The sequence below is a fragment of the Crocuta crocuta genome, unplaced genomic scaffold (assembly GCF_008692635.1).
Source record: "Crocuta crocuta isolate KB4526 unplaced genomic scaffold, BGI_CrCroc_1.0 scaffold158, whole genome shotgun sequence".
In the NCBI taxonomy this organism is placed as follows: domain Eukaryota; kingdom Metazoa; phylum Chordata; class Mammalia; order Carnivora; family Hyaenidae; genus Crocuta; species Crocuta crocuta.
The window spans coordinates 38,378-63,820 of NW_027532590.1; the positions used below are offsets into that span (position 1 = coordinate 38,378).

The 25,443-nt window shown below is 49.8% G+C and overlaps 1 protein-coding gene across 1 annotated transcript in view; it reads right to left on the reverse strand.

Moving 5' to 3' along the window:
• FAM167A (family with sequence similarity 167 member A) overlaps window positions 1–6,519 on the reverse strand; it is a 34,394-nt gene extending 27,875 nt beyond the window's left edge. Inside the window, exon 1 of the mRNA XM_077779666.1 lies at window positions 6,465–6,519. The gene's annotated coding sequence lies outside the window, so the exon portion shown is untranslated. The remainder of the gene's footprint in view (window positions 1–6,464) is intronic.
• Window positions 6,520–25,443: the final 18,924 nt, after the last annotated feature.

Here is a 25,443-nt window from a genome sequence, read left to right on the forward strand (position 1 = left end):
CCCCCAACCCTCACCCTGTGCACTGTGGCCTAGACTTGCTCAAGTCTGAGCCAGTCTGGACAGGCTCAGAGAAGTGGAGGGGACCTGGGCCTGGTACCCTCACCACCTGTCCTCATGAGACCTGCCCTGCCCTCAGCAGCCCAGACACAGGCTGCCAGGTCCTAGGAAGACAGGAATGGCCTTGTCTTGCATCAGGCACCTGGACTGCGAGCTGGCACGCTGGGCAATCCGGCATCACAGGTGTGACTGGAGGGCCTCCCCTGTGTCCAGCATCATGAGGTAATTTCCACCCAGGGTCCTTTCCCTCTTCTGGAAAGAGCATTTCTCTGTGTGCTTCCTATGGGATGGGCACGCCCTCTGTCCTGGGTAGGTGGTCACCTGACTCAAGCTGGGCCAATCACAGCCCTCCTAGGTCTCTGTACCAGAATTATCCAGAAACCAACTGCGTTCCATGCTGACCCAGGGAGAAACCATGTTTCTGACATTTATTACAACAGAAGCAGGTGCTGGACAAAGAATATAAAACAGCACAGTGGACATTTGTTGGTATTGGTCTGGTCTGTTTGCCGTATCCTGTTTTCAGGGGGCTCCTCCTTTTGTGCTGGACAGCAGGCAGGTTGGGTACCTCTCTCTGCTTCACTGGAAGGAGAGGATCAGGTCCTCCCTCCTTCCTGTCCTGTGCTCTGACAGCCATATGTGAGCATGTGGCCAGAGCTAGGCCAGTCAGATGCCCAGACCCAGGCCTCAGGAGCTGGTGTGTGTGAGGCCCAGATGGAGAAATGGTTAGGATTCACTTGTGGCCACATGTGCCTTGGAGGAGCTGTGAAGTGCAGGGGAGGTAGCATCATCTGAGCCAGGACATCCCTGCTAAAGGGCTGCGGGAGGATGTAACATGTCATAAGAAACACATACAGTGTGTAGTTTCCATCCCCAGTTTCTGATACAGAGCTTCTAAAACCCTTGGAATTTCCTAAGTGACAAGAGCTATAAGAATATTCCTGTTGTAATATCTGGTTTTTGTTCTTAGTTCTTGAAACAGCTCTGGAGCCACTGAGGTGACAGTAGTGTCTTATTATTCATGGAAAGGCCACTGTCAACCATACTGAGTTTATGTTAATGAGGCGACTCTTGGAGGCCCCCCTCCCCCCCAGGATGGACTGTTTGCCCTTCTGAGATCAGAGGGTTGGAACTTTTAGCCCCACCCCTGCCCTGGGGGAGGGGGAGGGGCTGGAGATTGAGCCAATCACAAGTAGCTAATGATTTAATCAATTGTGCCTACCCAATGAGCCTCCATAAAAACCCTAACTAAAGGGTTTCAAAGAGCTTCTGGGTTGGTGCAAAGATGAAAATTCTGGGAGGGGGGCACACACGGAGGGGACATGTGGGCTCTGCACCCCTTCCTCACACCTTGCCCTATGCACCTCTTCCTTCGGCAGTAAATGCAAGCAAATGCTTCCCTGAGTTTTGCTAAGCCATTCTAGCAAACTGGTGAATGGGAGGAGGAGGTCGTGGGCCATTCCCAATTTAGAGCCAGTAGGTCAGAAGTACAGGTGACAACCTGGGACTTGCAGTTGGTGTGTGAAGTGGCTGCAGTTGGTGGGACTGAGCCTTTACCTTGTGGGATCTGACACTGACTCTGGCTAGGTGGTGTCAACATTGAGTTAAATTTGAGGACACCCAGTTGGTGCCTACAGAGAGCCAGAGGGTTGTTTGGTGTGGAAAAATCACACATCTGGTGTCAGAAGTGTTTTGGGGATATCGTGTGAGGAAAAACCTAGCACCCCCCTGAGCCAGTCTCAGGCACATACTTTAATTCACAGGGCCGTGCCTGCCACTCTTTGGTTTTTGGAGCTGACTTGGCTCTGCCTGTTTTCTCCCTTGGGTCTTTGCCTCCTGCCAGTTCTGTGGGGGCCATAGGTGACACTGTTTTCTGTTGCTTACGACCAAGAGACCTGACTGCAATGAGAGGGAATGCAGAATTCATTTGGGGAGACAAAGTACCTAACTGAGGGCTAAGCAGTGTCCTAAAACAGCATGGCAACCAAAAATATCTGCCCTCCCCACATCTGCATGTGTCGCTTAGAGCCGGGTGGTCCCACCTCCAGTTAGAGTCACAGGGCCCCTGTTGGGAAAGCGAGGCTCTTGCAGTATCCAGACTGCAGAGCTGTGGCAACTGCAGAGCTGTGGCAAGGCTGAGATGAGAGAGAGTGAAGGAAAGGGCTTGGTAGATGATATGTGTTCTATAAACTTAAGTTAAGGGTAGCTCAGGCCACAACTCACACCTGAAATTTTTTCTTTCCTTTTCTAAAGCAGCTAATTCCCCACCCCACCCCACCCAGATGGGTGAAGGGTCAAGAGGTCTGGGACGTGGAGGCAGAGCTTTGACAAGGCAGACTTTTCCGGCTAGGTTTAATCATAAACCCCTGATGCTTATCTTAATCGGAGAGCTCAGGGCCCTGACTCAGGCCTGACCTCCCGGGTGGTGGTGGCTCAGACAGCTGTGAAATTCTAGTCCTTGCTCTGCAGACTTGCAGGAGTGCTAAAGACTCAGGCTGAGAGGCCCAGAGGGGGTGGGGGGTACACAGCCCTGCGCCCTACAGAGCTGCCCAAAGGAGCCAGGGAGCTCCGAGGAGCTGCCAGAAAGCCCGAGTTTTCTCTCCTGTCAAAGGTTGCCATGGTGACTGAAGCAGAAGGGGACACCCGCTGGTCTGGCCCTCCATAGCTCATCTTTATTCCGTGTCTTGGTCTGAGCCGGTGTCTGGAAGGGAGCGCCTGAGGTGGGAAAATGACATCTTGCAGAGACTGGACCATGGGTGAGGGTGAAATGTGCTGGGACATTGTGCTTGTGTGGTGTGTGTGTGTGCATGTGGTGTGGTGTGTGTGTGTGCGCGCATGCATATGTGTTATGGGTTATATTGTCACATGTGTGTTCTGGGTGTGTGATCGGGGATGACAGTAGGGAAGGGGGATGGTATCAGGGTTGTGCAGGTCAGTGGGGTCTTCTTCGGTGCCCCCATGATCTCAGAAGCTCAGCTGCAGGGGTTGCGTGCTGCCCACCCAGGAGAACCTTTCATTTTCCACTTCCTGGAAGTTATCTGTCTGCTGCTTGGATGACTCCTCCTGGCAGCCAGCCACTGTGACAACCCAGCCATGTCTTCTAAGAGTCTGGGGCTGTGCTCCCTGCCTGCCAGCCTCGGCTCCATCAACTGACTTCTGCCTGATCTCAGGCACCCACTTCACTCATGTAGGCTCCGATGCTACCTCTGCACAGAGACTGGCTCTGACCATCCTATGGGAGATATCTTTCCTTCATTTTAATTTGTAGCTGCTATCACTCTCCATATAACTATGATGTTATATGTTGATTTGTTTACTTGTTCAGTATGTGTTTCGCCCACTAGAATGTAAGCTGCATGAGGGCAGTGATGTTCTCTTGTTCACTACTGTGTCCCTAGCACTCAGAACACAGTAGGTGTTCAATAAACTTGTTGAATGAATGAATGGATGGCCTGCCTGAGACCTCCCTGCTCCTCACAGAGACTGAAGCTCCTCTTTAAAGCTATGAGAGGTTGCTATCTCTCAACAGTCCTCTAGGACACCTCATGTGCCGAGTCATTCTTTCTCTGAATTCTCCCAGCACTGGTTTCCATCATGCTCTCCGCACGGTGGCCTGTTTGACCTTGAACTGTGGGAAAGTCCTGTCTCCCTGACCAGATTTCTAGCTCCTCAATAGAAGAGTGTTGTGTCCTGAACACAAGGCTCTGCAAACCGTAGATACTCAATAAGTGCTGAGGATGGCAACGCTGTGAATTGGGGAACACATTCTAGCTGGAGTAGTTAGTTCTACCTCCACACCTGTCCAGTAGAAGACCTCCTGCAAGATCATTGGTAAGATTTTCAAGGTCAGAATGAGTCTGAATTAGGAAGCAGGTGGCTTGGGAGGCTGGCCTCAACTTCATACTTTATCCTTCCTCCATGACCTCATGGGTGAACATGACTAAGTCTTCAAGCCTCGTTCAAATACCACCTCATTCTACATGTTCTTTCTGAATGGAACTTATCACTTCTTCCCCTAATAAAATTTGTTTGAACTTTTCTTCATCAGCTAGGTTTAGGTAATGACCATTTGTCTCTTTGGATCATAGAACTTTGTTACATTTATGATGTACCTGTTAAATGGACAAAGATGTCTTTGGTATCCCTTCTGTGGGGATGATCCCTGTGTCATTTCAGTGTTCAGAAGGGACTGTGAGTCATAGATCCCTGTCCATCACCTCCACCCCCAGGGGTGCTCATGTGACCCAGACATAGACATTCATTTTAGCCCTTGCTCTGGCAAGAGTGACGGGTCGAGTGGATGTGTGCATGGCCAAGCAGGGCTAGTCTGGATATTTTTGTGGGATTTAAATATAGGCATCGGAAGAAGTAGGGTGGCTTTTCAGCCTGGAGTTTCCAGGGTGCATCTTTCTCAGCCTCGTGGAAAAAACTCATTTGCATTAAGAAAGAGTAAGCCTTTAGGAAGAAGAACGAAAGGGGAGACAAAGACATGACATCTTCAGAACCATTGACCCAACAGTGCTCAAAGACATAAGCTCCCCAGTTCTATGCACTAATAAACTCTCTCCTTTACTTGAGCCAATTTAAGCTGAACTTCTGTCCCCTGCCATCAAAAGGGGCCTAAGTCACCTCCCTACACTAACTGGGATCTGTCTAGGCATAATCTGATTTCACTTCTTCCCATGCTTCTTATAGCTACTTGCTTGGTATCATCAGTTCAATTTTATTGCATATTTTCTGTATAAATAAAAGAAATATATAAGTGACTATTTTCTCTCTCTCTCTGAATACAGGACTAAAAATACAAATTCCTAGAATCAAGAGGAAGAGGGGAAGAGAACCATTTTCCAGCGGCTACCATGTACCAGGCACTGTGCAAACATCTAGCTGAAGCCTTGAAATGGCCCCAAGAGAGGATTAGTGTTATCCTTATCTGACAGGTCATACACAGGTGAGAAAACCACCATTTCAGACCAAGGTTTTCCAACCTCACCATTGTGACCATGTCCCCAAAGTAGCATCATATTTAGAAAAGTAATAGCAACACATACTTTATATAGTTTCAATGTCTGAAAGTCCAGGTTCTTAGGAATCCCAGGAGCAAATAATAACATTTAAATATTTCTATGGGGGCCCCTGGGTGGCTCAGTCAGGTAAGCATCTGACTTCAGCTCAGGTCATGATCTCATGGTTCAGGTCATGATCTCACAGTTTGTGAGTTCAAGCCTCGCATCAGGCTCTCCACTCTCAGTGCAGAGCCTGCTTCGGACCCTCTGTTCCCCTCTCTGTGCCCTTCCCCTGATCATGCTCTCTCTCACTTGCTCAAAATAAATAAACAAACATTAAAATAATAAAATGGATATTCTTATGCCAATGCTGTATTTGCCTAGAGAATTGATCCGGCAGTTGAGGAGGATGAGACCGCAGCACCTAGACTGCAGTCCCTCTCTGTTGATGCTACAGCATGGGGGGCTCTCTCCTGAGTTAGACCTTCTGAGGACAGGGCCTGGCAATGAGGAGAACTGGGCCTAAGGAAAGTTCCACCACGCACAGCTGTGAAACCCTCCTGGACAAGTTACCTGATTCCTTAGGACCTGAGTGAAGTGGCTGGCACGGGAGCATGGGAGACAGAACTCCTTTTTCTTTTTTTTTTTTTTTAATTTTTTTAATGTTTTATTTATTTCTAGGAGAGAGAGACAGCATGAGCAGGGGAGGGTCAGAGAGAGAGGGAGTCACAGACTGAAACAGGCTCCAGGCTCTGAGCTGGCAGTCAGCACAGAGCCCGACGCGGGGCTCGAACCCACGAACCGCGAGATCATGACCTAAGCAAAAGTCAGACGCTTAACCGACTAAGCCACCCAGGCGCCCCTGGAACTCCTTTCTTTCATCTGTGGTGTTCTGCTGTGGGGCATGGTGGCTCCCAGGCCAGTCCCAGGGGCAGCTGGGATGCCTGGACCCGAGGCTGCCGGCAAGGAAGGGTGGGCCGAGGGGTGTGGAGCCCAGTGTGGGGCCCCAGAAGGTACAGGGAGGCTCTGTGAGCTGTGTTCCTCACTTCCCTCAACTTTCCTGCTTCTGGTGGCCCCAGGCCCCCTCCCATCCAGGGTTACAGTGCTGCTGCTGGCAGATGGGAATGAGACACCATTGTGGACAAGACCCAGCCCAGAGAAAAGAGCTCCTGGCCTGAGAGTCAGCGCCAGCGATCCTGTCCCCATCCCGAGCGACTGTGGCAACTCACTTCCCCCTCAGGGCTTCTGCTTCTCCCCTGCAAAATGTGCAGTTTGCGTGCAGCCACCTCTCTGCTTCCTTCCACCTTGACATGTGCAGAGTCTAGACCACAGCAGCCGGTGGGTTGTCACCATATCACCGAGCTGCGCCCCTGAGGCTAGGGGGCAGAGTCACCCACTTACCCACACTCCGCCAGGCATGTCCCCCAATGAAACTTGGTTTCTGACGTCCAGTGCTAATGGCTGCACCTCAATTTATCATTCAGAGTTTCTGTTTCCATACCTGAAACAACAAGAACAATCACAAACATTTTTGAAGTCACTCTCTAAAAGGAAAGTTTACAATTTTTCCCCCACCCATTAAGGTCTGGGCTGGGGAGGCCTTCCTGAGAGTTCCACAGACAAACCGCAAACCAGAGATGTTACGAAACTTGTCTGGGGTCACACAGCTTCGTCAAGGGGGCTGGCTGGGCTTGGATTCCTCCTCTGACTCCAAGTTGAGCTGCTATTGTCTAGAAGACGAGGAAACCTTGTTTCATCTCGTTGCGATAAGAGGCAAGAAGCTATAAAAAAACCTCTTGTTAAGACCTTTGCACATTCAAAGTGCTCAGCCCATGCTGAATAATTGATGGGCTCTGCTCCTGGCTGCTCAGAGCAGACACCCAGGCCTCCTGCTACACAGAAGGCTGGGAACATGGAAACCTTGCCTATCATTCTGCCCGGTGAAAGAAGTTGCCGAGAAAATCAGGAAGAAAGAGCTGTGCTTTCCTGTTGCGGTGGGGAGAGGCCCAGGCTCCCGGGACCTGCAGATCTAATTTATTGCCTCACTGAAAGCAGAGGGCTGCTGCAGGGAGGAGGCTGCAGGGCCACCCAGAGTTGACGCCACAGTGTCCTTTCCAAGGCTGTGGGGCCCTGGGAAAGGGCTGCTCTGCTCTGACAGGCAGGGAGAAAGGTGCCTGAGAATCCTAACGTCCCGTGGGGAGGGGGAGAGGGGACAGAGCAGGAAAGGGGGGACAGAATTAGCCATGGGAAATTCGGGAGTCTGACGCAAAGGTCCTCCTCCATGAAAACGCCTGACAAGGCAGAAATGCCCAGGAGGGGGCCAAGCCCGCCTGTGTGGCCCCCACCCAACTGCCACATGTGACCGCAGCACTTTGCTGGCCAAAGGCCATGGCGTTGGGGATTAGGGGGCAGAAAGCAGACACAGAGTGGCCTTTAAAGCAATTTGCAGAGATCAAAGGAGAATGAGGTTCAAGCGCCTATAAAAGTAGGGAGCATCTCACAGCCGACAGAAACTCAGGGTGCTACTTCACAGCTAAGGGCCCCCGGGGATGTGCGCCATCCCCCTGTGGGTGCGGCCCACCAAAGTGTCTCCCAACTCAAAGTGTCTCCCAACTGGCATTTGTTTCAGCTCCTAAACAAGGCAGATTTAGGACCCTCCAAATCCACAGGACAATTGGCTTCAACTTCAAATAAGCAGAATCAACAGACTCCGGCTCGAATGGGAATTTGTTTGGATGATGGGCTTTCTATTTTACTCTGTGTTTCAAGTTCCAAAGCCTAATGATTTAGCAAGGACTTCCTAAGAAATGTCATGGTATGCTCCGTGCTTATGCAAGTCCCTTCACTTTCATGCTCTGTCTGGGCATGCTTACCTCTTCGGGGATGGAAGGGTTCTATTGAGTTCCCCTGTGTTTGAGCAGGCGCTGTCCTAAGNNNGCGTCCAGAATGGGCTCAGCCTGCCGAGCAATGTCCACGCTGTCCATGGTTAACTCGCTGCAGCACTGCACCCACACTAGGGTTTGGAAGGAACGCTTAGGTCAGGCACCACACAGGCAGAACAGGAAGTGGGAGGTGTGACCTTGCTCCCCATTTGGGTCAGATTGAGCTGAGTGTAGCTGGGCTGTGGAGCTGCCTAAGTTCATACCTCACAGAGGTATGAGGATTCGGTAGCAAGAGAAAGAGATATAGCAGGTTAGGGATGGGGCAGGGCTGGGTGTTGATGAACACAGGTTGATAGCCCAGCTCTAACATTTGCTAATTCTACGACCTTGGGTAACCCTCTAGGCCTCAAGTTCCTTACCCATTAAATGGGATTCATAATGGAACCTACCTCAAAGCTTTGGAAGGATCCAGTGAGATAGGATGTGAATTCTTAGTTACACCTCTATCTGATAGGACTGTCCCCTCCGGTCCATGACAACACTTGGCTGGCCTCTCCTTGGCCTATCAGAGCAACAAATGGCTACCAAACCATTAAAGTTAGCTCATGCACATCTGTGTGCTCCAGAATGTTCGGAACATCACTTTACTGTCAGCTCAGTACTCGAGGCTGCATCTAACCTGCAGCCCTGATCAGAAGCCACATTCCTCGAGGGCAAGACCATTGTCTTATCTGTGATGTAATGCCTATTATCAATCTTAAAACCCTTGATAGGTGGAGTGAGATGTTCTGTGCGGTTTCATTAGGCTAGCTGCAGCAAAGGTGCATTTAACAAGGGTGCAGTCAAATCAGGACTCCCCACTCCTGGCCAGCAGCCCCAAGCACAGAGTCGACATTCCACAGGGGGAAGGTGCTGTGGCTGTCTTTCTTTCTCTCTGCTCAACACTGGGCATTTGATAATTAACAGAGGAAACATTAGAAATGTATTCTCCTTGGTGAAAACAGAGGTATTCAAGATATGTGGGTTGGTCAAAATTATTTGAGGCACTCTTGACCTTGAAAGGCAGGGTGAAAGAATCTCTTGAGCTCGCAGGGAAGGTGTGGCCAGGGCACCTAGAGAGACAGATGGCTGTGACCTCACTGAGTCCACAGAACAAGTTTTATGAATTCTGCTGGACTTGTCTGCAAATAAATAGTTGTTCAAAAGATGTCTACATGTATGACAGAGTTTGGTCTGAGGATTGCTTTCATCCAAATTGTTCATGAGGTTTGCCTTCACCTCTCAAAGTTTTTAGTGGCTTCTGTCAAACAAGTAAACAAACAAACAACACAGCAAAACCTGAGAGTTATGACCAAATGGGCTTAAGTAAGTTCATAGTAACCCAGTGTCCCCAAGGCACAGCACACATAAATTCTCATGGGACTGGGGAGGTACTGTCAGGATTGGAGGGGGGTGAGGGTAGGGGGAGAGTGAGGGCTCTAAGTGGCCTCCCAGTCAAGGACCCTGATGCAGGACTTTCCTGGGTCCTTATCGCCCTGAGAGTTCTTCAGCTGGCCTTCTGGGGCTGAAGTGCCCAGCTCACACTCAGAGGCTCTGTTGACCTCCTGGAATGAGGAAACGTGGCTCAGCCTTCAAAAAGCCCTGAAACTGTGGCCACAGTGGAGGTCCCTGTCTGGGCCCCTTATGTACCCAAAAAACCAGCTCTGAGCTGGGCCATCCCTTGGAGGTCTCACAGGACAAGCCCTGTGAGGAAATCTTTTGGGACTCACTACCAGCTCCCACAGTTAGATCAGATAGTGGGAAGGGAGATTTCTGGCCATACTGGAGAGATTGCCTAAAGAAATGGGGCTCAGTCTATACTTCTGGATAAGCTGAACCCCTGCCCCTTCCTGGGGCTCTGCAAAGGTTGCTGGACAAGGGCCATGGGGTGAGGAGGCCCCTGATCCTGGAGTGCTCACTACTCCTCTACCCCTAAGGATGACAGCCCTTCCCTGAAGGGCAGTGCCCACAGGGGCCTGGACTTGTGCCTCGTGTAATCTCTCCTCTAAGGGGTTTTCCTGGTGAGCAGTGTTGCAGGGTCGGAGTAGGGGTCGAGTAGCATCCAGGAGGGAAGCAGATGGTGTGGGGAGTACAAGCCTCTAACTTCTCCTGTTGTCCACCTTCTTTATCCGTTTCTTTCCTTTCTCTTCCTTGCTTCTCCAGATAGACACGGGGGAAGGGGTGGGAAGCTTTGGGCTTTCTTGCACCAGGGCAACTGTCCTAACCATGGAAAAGCTGACATTTGCAGCCTTCCAAACTCCTATTGGCAACTGGACCCTCTATGGCGACCCAAACTCTACAGGCTGATTGCCAAGTGCTTGCTAAAGCCCTTTCCCACCTCCAAGCTAGTCTTCCCTGCTCACACCGTCTCCTTAGACCCTCCCCACGCCTTCCAGGTGTGCCTGAGGACTGTTTCAGAATTTGACTTTGAAGTCTTCCTCTCTTCTCAGCCCAATCCAAATCCCAGTGTACACTTGTGTATTGAGAGCCATCCTGGCTAGTCCTCAGACATTTCCAACCAGAAAGAACTCCCTCACTCCTATTCTATAAACCGGGGAGCAAAGCGTTCATTCAGATGATCGTTCATCTTTCAGCTTTGTGAGTAGCTCAACATTCTAGTCAAGCAAAGAGCCACTGCCAGTAAAAGCACAGTTCCCGGAGGAGTCTGAAAATTCCAGATGCTCTTGTGGAGCCACGGGAGTTTTCCACTAGCAAAATTTACCTAGAGAAAACCACTCGAGTGTGTGAGGAGCCTAACAAGCAGTTTCTTCCCCCTCAGACTGAGGCTCTGTGGGTCTCTCTCAGCAAACAGTTAGGCACCGCCTTAATTTACTTCCCCACCGGAGTCCCTTTTTGGAGGAAGGCCAAGCTGGTAGACACAGAAGCGCGACTGCTAATTTTGTGGAAATCCGTGCATGAATTTGGGAGGACGAGACAGGAACAAGTGCATGAGAAGTTGGAGGACTTCGGTTGGGCAAAGAGGTAAAGGGGATGAGGGAGGTTCCTTCTCTACACTCGAGGGAAGTGGGGTTGAAGCAAGCCAGCCCCACTGCAGAGACTTTAAGGCTCCTGATGCAAGAAATGGGTTTCCTGACCCCACAGGATGGCAAGGGAGATTCCCAGGACACAGGACGAGCCCTGCCGCCCAGATCTCATTTTTTTCTGGGTGCAACTAGAGTCAGGCACGTAAGGCTGACCCTCCTTGCTCTTTCACTAGGCACCTGCACTCCATAGAGTTCCCGAGTCTCTCAGGGTCCCATCAGCAAAATGGGGATACAATGTCCTCTCCAATGGCAATTGTGAGGATAAAATGCCCAATGGATGTGAAGCATTCTCAAGCAGTGCCTGATTGGTAAAAGAACTCAGGAAAGAGCTGTCATCTTTATCCACTCTAAGTACAGCTCATGGCTGCTTTGCCAAACCTCTTAAAAACATGCTAGCAGAAACTAGCGGACGTGGTCAGGCTAGAGGCGCCATGGTCACCTCTGCTCTCCCAGAACTTTGCCCAGCACTCTCCATCCCTTGCCTGGTGGGAAGCAGGACGATCTCTGGGACATCAGAAGGGAAGCCATTTTCAAGCCATGTCTCCCTTGGGCACTTTGGGGATTTCCCTGTTGATGGGGACCTGGGCTCATCCCACCTAGGATTCACTAGGAATGGCCGGGAGCAGATGGAAACTTAATCTGGGAGAACATGCCTGTGGGTGTAAGATGAAGTCATGGCCCACCAACCTAGACCAACCTGCCTTCCAGACCTTCTCAGGAAGGAACCATACACCACAGAGAATGAAGACTGGATACAGGAAATAAGGGATTATTTTAAAAGCAGAATATCCAGGGCACCTGGGTGGCTCAGTCGGTTAAGTGTCCGATTTCAGCTCAGGTCATGATCTCACGGNTTCCCCTGGGGCGCTTTGGGCTGTGCAGTCCCCTCTGATCACACTGGCTTCAGCCCTTCAGAACACCCAGGGCCCAAGTGCCCTGGGTCACTTCTGAGTTAGGGAGGGCAGGAACTTCACCTCACTGAGTCTGAAGTAGGACAGAGGGGACAGGGTGGGCTCAGAGATGACAAGCTGTCTGGGAGTAGACCTGGAAAGACTGAGTGGGGCTCCTCCCTCTCAGACCTTGTACCCCACATCTCCATCCAGATTTTAACCGTGGACCGGGCCAGCCAGGAGATGGGAGATGGAATCCGACAGGCTGTCCCACTCCCTAAGAGGGAACTGAGTGAGCCCCAGGGGCGGGCAGGATCGGTGCTCCCCAGCCCTGGGCCAGGCTGCTCTCCCTCCAGTGCCTACTCTAGGGACCTGAGGCCCCGAGCGCCTGACCACAGCACACCATCCCCAGCCCGACGTCCAGCCGCGACCCCAGCCCGGACCCCAGCCCTGGGAACGTCCCCGCCCCTGACGCGAACCTACCTTGCGAGGCGCTCCGAGGCCCTTTCCAAGGGTGTCGCCGAGATCCCCGCCTCTTTCTCCGGACGCGGGCTACCGGCGCCCCAGCCTCTGGCCCCAGCCTCCGGGGCCGAGCCGGCTTCTGCCTCCCTTTCTCTCTGCTCCCCAGAATTCNTCCGGTCCCCTCCAGCCTCTCTTTCGAGCCTCTCCGAGCGCCGCTCCCGGGACCCAGGACGCGCGGGGTCCCGGAGACGCGCAGCCGGGTCCTAAAGCCCTTCTAGTTGCTGGTTCCCCGCTGGGATCTGAACCAGGGCCACCGCCCAGCCGCAAGTAGAAGCAAACCACAGGCGTTTGCCAAAGCCTAGACGAAACCAAACCCAAATATCCATTTTTTTATTAGTATTAAACCCGAAACCAAGGCAGTTTACCCCCTAAGCATGGTAACGTGGCTTTGCCACTGTCAGCAGTTTGCCTGCGTGGAGGGGGCAAGCGAAAGACCTTTCGGCGGGCGTGAGCAAGCCTAGAGCCTACACTCCATCCACAGGCGGCTTGAGCTCAGACTGCCAGCAGCAAATCCCGTTATTGAGGACCTAACATATGCCACACCATCACAGCGACTCTGCAAGGCAGATGTGGGCATTTCCAGCTTACAGATGAAGAAACTGAGGCTCAGAGACGCTAAGTACAAACCAGAAGTTAAGTAGAAACAGACGTTTTCCACGTCTGTCTCCCAGACCTGCCCCAGAGCACGTGTTTTCCCCACAAACCACAGGGTGCCTTATGACACGTACTACTGTGTGTCCTGTCAACCATTGGCGATAGTTACAGTCCAAGAGCCAGTCCGTGCCCCACCAGGGTCCACAGGTCCAGGCACCTACAAAGCATACAAGACAGCTGCTCGGCTGCCCCATCCTGGCCCTTGGGGTCAGTCCTGACTGGAGACACAGGGCTCCAGTCCAGAGCGTAAGGGCTCCACTTCCTCCTGGAACTCCGACCTCAGGAGTTCCTGATTACTGGAAGTTGGCTTCATTATTAGGGCAGCCTGGGACATGGCCAAGCCCCTTTCCTAAGACACTTGAGGTTGGCAGGATCCCTCAACATGATCTAATCTGCCATCCTCACACTCACACTGGGGGTGCAGGGCAGGCCTTGTTTTCTCCATGGACAGATGTGTACCCGGAGGTGTGGGGTTGCACAGTGACTTGCCCCAGGTCCCAGGGGCTGGGCTGTTTGGGACAACTCAGTCCCCATGGACACCAAGCCCCTCATGCTGCCCCCTGGTGCCCGGTCCTTCATTGCGGTTCCCCATTTGGGCTCCATCCCACTTCTTTTCTGCCTTTGCTAGGACCGATGCTGAGGGACTTTGTCTACGGAGACAAATTGCTAATGCGAGCACCCCTTCAAGCTAAGAGGTTAATGCTTCTAAGCTAGCAAGTGTACTTGAATGGGGACTTTTTTGGACAGTCGCATCATCGACCCAACCTCTTGATTCTAGAAATGTCAATCCAATCCTTCCACTCCTTCCCATCCCCTTGGCCATTACCCTGGCCCAGGTCACCATCAGCTTGCCCCAGCTCCAGCAGCAGCCTCTTCCTGGCTGTGCTGTATCCGCTTTTGCCCCCACCCCTGAGCCAGTTACTCATCCACAGCCAGAGCAAACTCTTCAAAATGGAAATCCAAGCCTGGCTTCTCCCTGCTTAAAGCCCCCCAAGAACCCCCATTCATCCCAAGATTAAAGCCCAGCATGGCCCACCGGGCCTGCGTGTTCTGGCCCTGCCCATCCCTTGGGGTCCATCTTGCACTGCGGCTCTGCTCTCCAGACAGACACTCTTCCGGTCCTTCTCCACACCTGCTCATTCCACATGAGACTGGCTGCACTTTTGCCTCCCGAGGGAGCCCCAGGTCACATGTCCTCATAGCCCTACCTACCTCTTCTTCATGGACCAGGTGTGATTTTATCTTAATTTGTGAAGTTATTTGATTAATATCTCTCTCCTTCTGAGGTTGTAGCTCCAACGGGCAGGAACCATGTTTGCAGGGAATCAGCTTGGTCCAGACTCAGCATTTCTCTTGGGCTGGCCATACCTGGCCACACGGCCCTGTGCCAAATACTGAGCATTTCCCCTACTGCCCTCCAGTGTGTTCTGGCCCCAGCATGTGGAAAGTGCTCCAGTGTCTTCTTGGTGGAGCTGTCCTCTCCCATCTGGAAATGCTTTCTACTTTCTTCACCCTCCTACCCCCTCTTCTGGCCTGGGGCTCCTGTTCTGCTCTCTTGTGAGTGCGCTGTCTTCTGTCTTCACATAGACAGGCAGTCTGTCCAGGGCAGGGATGGGGTCTTACCCTGTGCCTCCCACTCTGCCTGACACATGCCTAGGCAGGAGGGTGGTCAGTCAGTCAGTGATGAAGACCAGCACAGTCAGTGAGTGGGGCGGGGAGAGGAAGAGAAAGAGAAGGAACCAGGTCGCTGTTGGAACAGTCTTAACCCTAATGTCTAACCATATGCAGTGGTCAAATGGATTATGTGTAGAGCTCTAGCATAGAGTAGTAAGTAGGCATACAAATATTTTCCAAAAAATATATGATGATGTAGGAAAATGCTACTGATTTCACGCTAAGTAAATAAGGCAGGAATACCAAATGTCTAAGTAAATGAGCTTTAATTCTAATATCTAATGTCTAATTTTTTTATATGTGTAGAAAAAAAGACTGGGAAGATATATGCATATACCGGCTGTGGTTCTCTCTGGGTGGTAGAGAAACAGGCTTTCAAATGTCTTCTATAGAGTTGCATTAATTTTCTGTGCTTGCTGCAATGCATAGTTTTTGTGATTAACAACATCAGGAAATACTACTACAAACTAAAAACGGCCCTGTGTTTGGGGTACCTGATGTCTCCTGCTCTGCATGGCCTTTTCTGTGGTGACCTGTGAGACTGGGTTGGAGTCCAGTAATTGGCAAGGGGTCCCCCTGGCCCAGAGCAGCAGGGTCATCTGGGGGCTCTTCCCCTCCAGCTGGCTGTGCAGACCAGGGAACACTGGGCCAAGCCTGAGAATGAGTCAGGACTCTGAGACAGCACGCTGGTTCTAGGGCTGCTTTGTGGATCAATCCAGTTATCCAATCTGACGTTCAAGGGGCAAGGTGTAATGATGTGTGAGATGGCCGGCCCAGGTGTCTGCACCGCCTTAGTGAGTGTGTATGTTGGCTGACAGCAGCCTCGCTGACATTAGCACAGCACTTTACAGGTTATGGGGCAGTTTCCTTTCCTGCTGTCCCAGGATGGGTGAGACAATGTCTCTCTTGCTTTTATAGACAATCTGTGAAATAAGGGAGTCAAGAAATAGTCTCCCTCTTACCTGCAAGGGCGCCAGACTTGGAAAGATTAGGGGACTTGCTCAAAGTCACACAGCTGATAGTGGCAGGGCTCCCAGAACGGTCTGACCCAAGCCTAGGGCACTTCCTGTCACTGCACGCTGACCCTCCAGTCCCTGCACGCAACTGGCAAGGCAGCCTCAAGGACCACAGTGGGCTCCATCCAGGCACGGTGTGCAGGGATGACCTCATTAATATGATAACTTTATTTTTCTAATGTTTACTTATTTATTTGGAGAAAGAGAAAGCACAAACCAGGGAGGGGCAGAGAAGGAAAGGGAGGGAATCTCAAGCAGGCTCCAAACCGCCAGCACAGAGCCCGATGCGGGTCTGAACTCACAAACTCACAAGATCCTGACCTGAGCTGAAGTCAAGAGTTGGACGCTTAACTGACTGAGTCACCCAGGGGCCCCAATAAGGTAACTTTAGAACAAAGAGTTGAAGGAGACGACGGAGTTGGTCATGGGGTGTCTGGGGAACTGGCAGGGGGAGCAGCCAGGGCAATGGTGCCTGCTGAGCAAATGAGTCTGACACAATCAAGGAGGAGCCAGGGGGCTTCATGCTGGAGTGCAGCGATGGGGGAGGTTCCCAAGAGCTGTGGGAGATGACACAAGGGAGGTGACAAGGTGGAAGAGCTAGGGCAGATCCTATGGACCTGGCGGACCATTGCAAGGCCTCGCCGTTCCCCCAAGGGACTGCACAGATTGCACTGCGGGGCTCCCACATCGCAAAGCTTTCTCTAAATTAGTCTCTTCGTTCCCACTGGAATTTCTAAGCTACTCAAGGGCAAACTCTATTGCCTAAGGCTCCTGTGTAACCCTCTTGGTGATTGAAATTTGGTCCCCATTCACTGAATGAGAGAAGGAAGGAAGAAATTTGTTTGGCTGGGTTGTATGGGGGACATACAAGTGACTGATACCTTCTCCTGCTCCGGGGAGCAATCAGGATTCGTGGTCATGGGCCAGAGTCCACTAGCTTCCATCATCGGCCTTTAGGAGAGACTTTTCCAGCCAGGAGCCCAGTGTCACAAGAGGATCCAGGAAGTGTTGGTCATTTGGCACTGATGCTAGCAACAGTAATGGCTCCTTCCTGCCCTTATCTCTCAGAAGGGGTTAATTCAGACTGAAACACAGAAGGGAAATGGAGGCCAGCTTCCCCTCTCGTAGGGAACTCAGTTCAATGAACATTTAAATGTGGGCAGCTCACTGTGTCACCTGGTGCTAGGCACTGGGGTACAGCGCCGACAGCACATTAGTGTAGGCCGATAATTAGCAAAACATTCACTGAGAACTGGAGTCAGGGAGGTGATGGACGTCCTCTAAGCCCAGATGAGGAAGATGAATGGTACCTGGTCAGGAGAGGTTTGGGAGAGGCCTGAAGTGGAGTGTGGCAGGAGAGAGAATAGTGTGTACTGGACAGAAATGCACTTGGGCAGACTACCAAAGGGCATGATGGGCAAGATAAGGCCTTTGGACATGATCCTGAAGGCAAGGAGTTAAGAAGGGAGCATGTCATAGCTTCTGTATCTCAGAGAGGCTGGATGGATGTGGGGGCAAGACAGGAGGCAAGGAGACCAATAAAGGGATTGTTTCCACTTTACTGGTGGTGAGAGGCCATAAAAGTCTAGACCCATGGCAGAGAGTGGCTCACTGTCTTTCCTAGGTGAAGATGGGTGATGGGAAAGGAGCATAGTGAAGGGGAACTGTAGGTGTCTGGAGACAGGCAGAGTCAGGTTCAAATCCTGGATCTTCTGGTTGCTGATGTGTGCCTGTAAAAAGTCACTCAAGTTTTCTGAGCTGCACTTACTTCATCTACAAAATGGAAATAATTGTTTTAATGTTTATTTACTTGTTTTTGAGAGAATAAATAAATAAATTCTCAAAAGAGAATCCCAAGCAGGTTCTGTGTTGTCAGTGCAGAGCCTGATGCAGGGCTGGAACTCATGAACCATGAGATCATGATCTGAGTCGAAACCAAGAGTCAAACACTTAACTGACTGAGCCAACCAGGTGCCCCTAAAATGGAAATAATTCTAATAGTACTGTCCTTATAATGGGCAAAATGGCCTGCCTTGAATTCTGTGCTTTAGAGAACCCTATTCTGGGCCTCCTCCAAGTAAGGTGGCCCTGGGGCCCGAGGACATGCCCTCTCATGGTCTACACCTTCCCTTCTACTCAGAGCTCTAAGTATCCAGGACCCAGAAAATTCCTGCCCAAATCTGGGCCTGTGCAGGCCTCTTTCCTGGTCTATGGAATGTGGGAGAGGGTTGGGGTGTCTCCTGCTTAAGCATAAGGGCCCTCATGTAGGAAAAGAAAGAGGGAGGGCCTTGGGTAGGGCTGAGGCCTCACTCCCCAGGCCCCGTCCCCCCTTGTTCCAGGAATCCAAGGATGTAGAATTAGAACCTGCCTTTGAGGTTGTTATAAAGATATATTTGTCAAGGCAAGAGGAGAGAACAAATATTGTCTAACAGTTTGTTAGCCTGGTTTATAACTCTCAAATATTTAGACACATGGCATGTGGGCCTCCGTTTGTACATTTGCTTTGGACCTCTCAGATGTTAGCGGTGGGCCTGATTACAGGCCTGCCTCGCTGGTTTGTTTAAGAAGGAAAGCGCACTGCATCCTGCACTCAAATAAGAGCTACTGCTCTCTGGAGCACTCTGTCCCTCATCGTGGAATCACAGTATCTCCTGCAGAGTTTGTCCCTCTTATCTTATGGACACTTGTAAGAATCATCATCTAGAAAGAAGATGCTGCAGAGAGTATTTCCAGGCCCAGAACCAGCACATTCTAGTGACAGCTAGAAGGAGGCCTCCCTGAGCATGGGTAGCGTTTGATGGAAACCAGAAACGATTCCACTAACGAGGGCAGTGAAGCAGCCCTGATGGTCAGGGGAGAGTTTCTAGATTCTCCAAAGCATTACCTCACCAAGGAGCCTGGTTCCTTTGAATGGTTGAAAGAGCCCTGGAAAAGAACCAGGAGATCCAGATTCTAATGTTGGCTCTGTGGCAAATTAGACCTGTGTCAAATCATTTTGCCCCCTCGGATGGTTTCCTTCTCACCAAAATGAGGGGTTCAAGCCCTGGCATCTTCTAACCCATGATTCCATGATACTTCCTTCCTGTCATGCTGGGCAGTGGCAGAGGGCAGGACCAGAAACTGCAAAGTGGGAGGGTCTGGCAGAAACTGGACCGGTAAGAGGTCAAAGTCAGCTAGACAGAGGCTGGGTCAAGAGCTAGCAGGTGAGACGTTCATGAACAGCTCTACCCCCATATCCTGGAGGAGAGCCTGCCTGTTCTCTGCCCTGCTTCAAACGGGTTGGGGTGGGTTGGGTAATGAGGGGATCGCAAAGCCACAGGCAGGATGAGGAAGCCCCTAGAACCTGCCAGAGAACTCTGCCCCTTAAGGGCACAGAGATGCCCTATTGCTTCACAAACTGAACAGTGCTCCTAGAGGCCAAGACAACAGCTACTGCTGATGAGTTTACTCTTTTCGTTTCCACCACCCAACATCTGATGATACCAGAGGCCAGGGGTGGGTGTCAGGAGGAGACGTTGTCACGCACAGGCATGAAGTCCAACTTAATCATTCTATCACTAAGAAAACCTAGACCATAAGCATGGGCTTTACAGGCAGACCAAGACCTGGTCACAAACAATAACAGAGTTCTGGTCATCTGTCACAAAGTACTGGGGAGGGATTCTAGGGGAAGTCTGTCTATGGATCTTCATATTCAGCCCCTTTTCCAGGAATCCCAGCCGGAGGACAGAATTCCCTACCTGAGGAGTTATACTTAACTGTTTCCCCAACATCACCTCAAACCGACTGTCCCAATAAATGCTAAGGCAAGTGGAATATGCACTTTCTCTTGCACTGCATCCTGACCAGTGAGGTTGGCAGGAAGTATATTCTAGTGCACAGTTCAGGCTTTGGGGACTTTGGGTCCAGTCCTGACTCTGTCCCTTATTGTTGGGCTTCTGAGCCTCAGTTTCTCCTTTACACATTGGGGGTAACATACCTTCCACAGCAGGTTATTGTGAAGATTAGAATTAATGCCTCTAAAATGATTGACATAACATTTGGCACAAAGTAGGCACCCAGTAAATGATGTTCTTCTGTTGTCTGTGTGCCAACTGATTCTTCGATTGTGTACCATCTGAAATGAGGTGTGCCTGTTGCTCTTTCTAGTCTAACTCACAGCGTGAGTGAATGTTAAACAATCAGCCTGGCAGTACTCCCGAATATCTTAGCTGCCTTGTTTGTCTTCTTTGCACACGAGGTAGCTCTGTTACCAGGAAAATAGGACGGAGCATGGGGCAGACAAACACGCCACGTGGTTGGGCCACAGGTTTTAGGCACAGACTCAGAGCACTTCCTGGTGGGGAATGTAGCAAGCCAACTCGGCATGGTCGGCTGCCATTCTGCTGACTAACATCTCATGACTAGGACCATTCCTGGTTCACAGAGAGAACTGGCAGCAGAGAGAGAATAGATGCAGGCACACAGAGATGGGCTTATACTGCACTCAGGGATGGGAGAGGACCAAGGCACAACTGACAGATTCACAGAGAAATCACCTCTACAGGATCCCCTGATAAATCATGTTTGGGTGAATGTTTCATGATTGGCTCAAAATGTTTAGCGAACAGAATAGCCCTCCTCCAATATGGTTGGTTATGATGGTTTCATAAGCTATAAGAAGGAAAGAGAGAATAAGAGAAATATGGAGAAATAGGGGGAGGGAGAATGGAGGGAGGGAGAGAGGGGGGTAAAGAGAGAAAGGGAGGGGGAGGGAGAGAAGGAGAAGGAGAGAGGAGGAAAAGTAAAGGAAGATGTTCAGAATGGTGCTATGGTCTGCATGTGTCTCCCCAAAATTCATTCTGTTAAACCTGTGATGGTATTAGGAGGCGGGGCCTTGGGAGGTAATTAACTCATGAGGGTGGAGCCCTCATGAGTGGGATTAGTGTCCTTATAAAGAGACCCCAGAGAGCTCTCTCTCTGCCCCTGCCATGTAGGGACACAGAGAGAAGATGTCCAGCTATGAACAAGGAAGTGGGCTCTCATCAGATACTCAATCTGCTACTGCCTTGATCTTGGACTCCCAGCCTCCAGAACTGTGAGAAATAAATTTCTGTTGTTTACAAGCCACCCAGTCTGGTATTTTGTTAGAGCAGCCCAAAATTCTAAGACAGTGGGACATGTTCTTCCTCAGTGGCATGGTCACCTGGAGTCAGGAGCCTGTGTAAATGAATAGGACACAGCCGGAATGAACTAATAGCCTGAGTCTTCCTCCTGATTCTCCCCCCTGCCCCTCTGATGGTGGTCTTGATCCATGCAGGCCCAGGTAGTCTGACTGTTGTAGGAAGGGCCACGTCAGCCTGGGGCTAAGAGTTGTGCAGCTAAGCCTTACGCATGGTGTACCCCTACCTCAAGTCAGCCTCGCCATACTTTCTCTCTATAGGACCCACTCTGTTCTCCTTGAACATGACCTCTATTTCCAGAGCCAAGTTCTCACAGGGGCATTTCTGCCTCCTTGCAAGTCAGGGCTTATGGCACTAAAGAGTTGGATTCTCTTTGAATGTTACCAAGGGTGAAAAATAACCTGTTGGCAGTAGGGAGAGAAGAACAGCTTAGAACAACTGTACAGAATCCTCTCAACCCCATCCTACCCCCTACCAGCCCTTCTTACCCTGAAGTCCAGCTGTGCAAAGGACTCAGGCCTGTGTAATCTCAGAGTCTACAAGAAATCAGATGGAGCCCAGAAGGAATTAATCAGACGCTAAGTTTAAAATATGATCCAAACTTAAAACATCATAGTCCTTCTGAACTATGTCTTTACAAAAGACTTCTTGCCATGAGAAGAACATGGCAAGATTAGATTTTTAATTTTTTTTAAGGTTTATTTTTGAGAGACAGAGAGAGAGAGAGAGAGCGCAAGTAGAGGAGGGGCAGAGAGAGAGAGGGAGACATAGAATCCAAAGCAGGCTCCAGGCTCTGCGCTGACAGGCTGATAGCAGTGAGCTCGACGTGGGGCTCGAACCCAAGAACTGTTAGATTATGACCTGCCTGAAGTAGGACGCTCAACTGACTGAGCCACGTAGGTGCCCCTGAACCATTAGATTTTTAGAACCCACTCGTATACTTACATGCCTACGCGAAAATGTATCTTGTACCTACAAAATACGGAGTTCTGGGTTATTTATACTTGTGTGATCTACCTTAAATGTTAGAAGGGAGTAGAGATGTTTAATAAATATTTAATAAATCTGATCAGATGTACCTATTTGTGGATCCTAGAATACATAGATTTTCCTCTTTCCCCAAGTGTATTTTGTTTCTCTCTTCCCTTCTCCCAATAGTCATTCCTCTAACTGGAATTGGTGCCCTTCATCTATACTTCCCTGTCACCCAAGGCAAACAGCTATGTAACACTCCACTCGGAGGTCACTGGTCTCTCATCTGTCTCTCTTACTAGATTCCAGCCCTGTAAGGTGAAGGATGGTACCTACTTCTGTTCCCACTGCCTGGGACAGGGTTGGAACTTGGTAGGCCCTTAATTGGTGATGCTTATCTAAGTGAACAAATGAATGAATAAATGAATGAATGAGCATGTAATCTTATAAAGCCTCTGCTAAAGAAAGAATGGGAGGGAAATGAGCTAGGTCAGGGAGGCCAGGAATGTTTTGGGTGGGCAGCTGGCTGTGGGGTGGGCAGGTTTGAAAGCTAAGCCATTTGTCCTCTCCCACCTGGAAGTGAACTTGGTGGAACTCCCTTAGCTCACTCCAGGTATGGTCTCGTCACCACCAGCCTCGCCCATTCTGACTCACAGAGAGACAGGGAAGGGTCTCTTCCCTGGTATTAATGGGACTGTGTGATTGCTTCTCTTTCCTAAGGAGCTAAAAGAGGTAGTAGATTATTTCCTTTTCTTTTCCAGGAAATCAGCAAGGGGTGAGCTCTGCTGTGTCCTTTCTGCAGATGGAGAGGATGAAGCTAGAGAGGCCACTTCCCAAAGAACCTCCGCAGCTAGCAGCAAAGGTGGCCCCAGTGTGTTTCAGGCCTCAAATTTACTTCTGTGGTGGTTGTCCTTCCTGATGTCTTGAGCCAGGGAGTGGGGGTTGGGGCCCCCTCAGGCTCTCAGCCCTGTGTAGACTGGAAATGCTCCTGCGTGTTTGGGTTGCCGTTTTGGGCTTGAGTGTGGGAGCCGGGGCAGAGGCAAGGCCAGAGTCAGTGGGAAAGAAACAGGCTAGGTTGGAGGATGCAATGAGGGCCAAATAGTGGGGACTCACCTCTTGAAAGGCCATGGGGCGCCTGGGTGGCTTAGTCGGTTAAGCGTCCGACTTTCACTTAGGTCATGATCTCGCGGTTCGTGGGTTCGAGCCCCACATCGGGCTCTGTGCTGACGGCCAGCTCAGAGCCTGGAGCCTGTTTCAGTCTGTGACTCCCTCTCTCTCTGACCCTCCCCTGCTCACACTGTCTCTCTCTCTCTCCTAGAAATAAATAAAAACATTAAAAAAAAAAAAAAGAAAAGAAAAAGAAAGGCCAGAGGAGAGAAGAGGTGAGGCCCAGGCGCCAAGGCAGCCTGGGTCTTCTCGCCGCTGACTCTAGGCACAGCCTGGCCAGATCCTGGCCTACTGCTCAACACAGAGGCCCGTTCCTGGGTATGTCCACGGACAGGAGTTTTTGAGCCTTTGGTTTTGGTTTTGGCCCCCTTTCTTTGGCAGATGAGGAAATCAAGAGGCTCAAAAAGAAAGAAACAATCATACATATTTTCACCACTCATAATTATTATTCATATTTCAGCACCTTTGCTTCTACATTTTTCCACAGTATATATATTTCCATAGTATATATTACAACAAGCATACTGGTTGTAAGTAGGTTGATTCTTTTTAAAAAAAATTAGAACAGTATAGGGGAGCCTGGGTGGCTCAGTCAGTTAAACTTGTCTGACTCTTGATTTTAGCTCAGCTCATGATCTCACAGTTTTGTGAGTTTGAGCCCCACATGGGGCTCTGCACTAACAGTGTGGAGCCTGCTTGAGATTCTCTCTCTCTCTCTCTCTCTTTTCTTCTCTCTCTCTGCCCCTCACCTGCTCACACTATCCCTTTATTTCTCAAAAAAAATTAGAACATTATAGGTAAGGCTAAGTCGCTTTTGTCTTTAATAATTTTTTTTAAAGTTTATTTATTTATTTTGAGAGAGCAAGAATGTGCAAGTGAGGAGGGGTAAGGAGAGAGAGAAAAAGAAAGAGAAAATTTGCACTGTCAGTGCAGAGCCAGATGTGGGACTGGAACTCACAAACCATGAGATCATGACCTGAGACGCTTAACTGACTGAGCCACCTAGGCACCCCGTCTTTTTTTCTTTTATGTTTATTTATTTATTTTGAAAGAGATAGAGAGTATGTGTGTGTGTCCATGTGAGTGGGGGAAGGGACAGAGATAGGGGGAGAGACAGAGAATCTCAAGCAGGCTTCACATTGTTAACACAGTGGGGCTCAATCTCTCAAACTATGAGATCACGATGGGAACAGAAACCAAGAGTCAGATGCTTAACCAACAGAGCCACCCAGGTGCCCCAAGGTTAAGTCTCTTTTGACCAGCCTCTGTCACTTGCCCCTCCCCAGTACTACTCCTCTCCCCTCTTCCCAGAAATAATCACTGCTGAGTTTGGGGTATATTTTCTTTATTCATGGTTTTCCTTTTATATACATAAGTATACAAACCACACAAACACAGTTACATTTTGTTTGTATTTTTCCCCAATGACATATTTCTGTATGTATTGCTTGGCAATTTGTCTTTTACTTCCCCAATAGGGTTTGATGCTAATACATATAGATCTGAGCCACTTGGATCCCTCCCTTCCTGATGGATATTTCCATTGTTCCCAGTCACAGGAGGGTGGTATCATCCTTGTCTACCTGTGCTTCTCCAATGTAGGTTCCTGGGGGTGAAACTGTGGGGGGACTAAGCCTTTTTCCTTTTTGCTAGATACTAATAGATTCTCTTCCATATAGAGATATAGTCCTTGGCATCCCAACTGGTAGGACCCATTTACCCATTAACCAAGCCAACTCCTGATATTGTCTGATGTTTTCATATATGATGTGGAAGAATGGTATCTTGCTTTTACTTTTTGTTTCTCTGGTTACCACTGAGGTTGAGCATATAATTTTTTCCCTATATGGATGCCCAAACACTCCATCATTTATTGAACCATTTATCCTCTTCCCACTGGTTTAAAATGCCAACATTTTAATATATTTTATGTTCACATATGCACAGGTCTTCTACTCAGTTCTAGTGATCAAGTTGTCTATTCCTGAATCAGTCAATACCACAGTGTTTTAAATATTACAGATTTATTATATATCAGTATCTGTCTCAGTCATTCTGGGCTGCTATAACAGAGTATCATAAATTTGATGCCTTAACAACAAATATTTATTTCTCATGGTTCTAGACACTGGGAAGTCCAAGGACAAAGTGCTGTAGATCTTGTGGCTGCCATCTTCCTGATTGGCAGGTGACCACCTTCTTCTTGTGCCCTCATTTGATGGAGAAAGAAATGATCTCTCTCATGTGTCTTATTATAAGGACACTAATCCCATTCATGAGAGCTCCACCCTCATGACTAATCATCTCCCAAAGGTTCCATCCCCTAATACCATCTCTTTGGAAGTTAGGATTTCAACA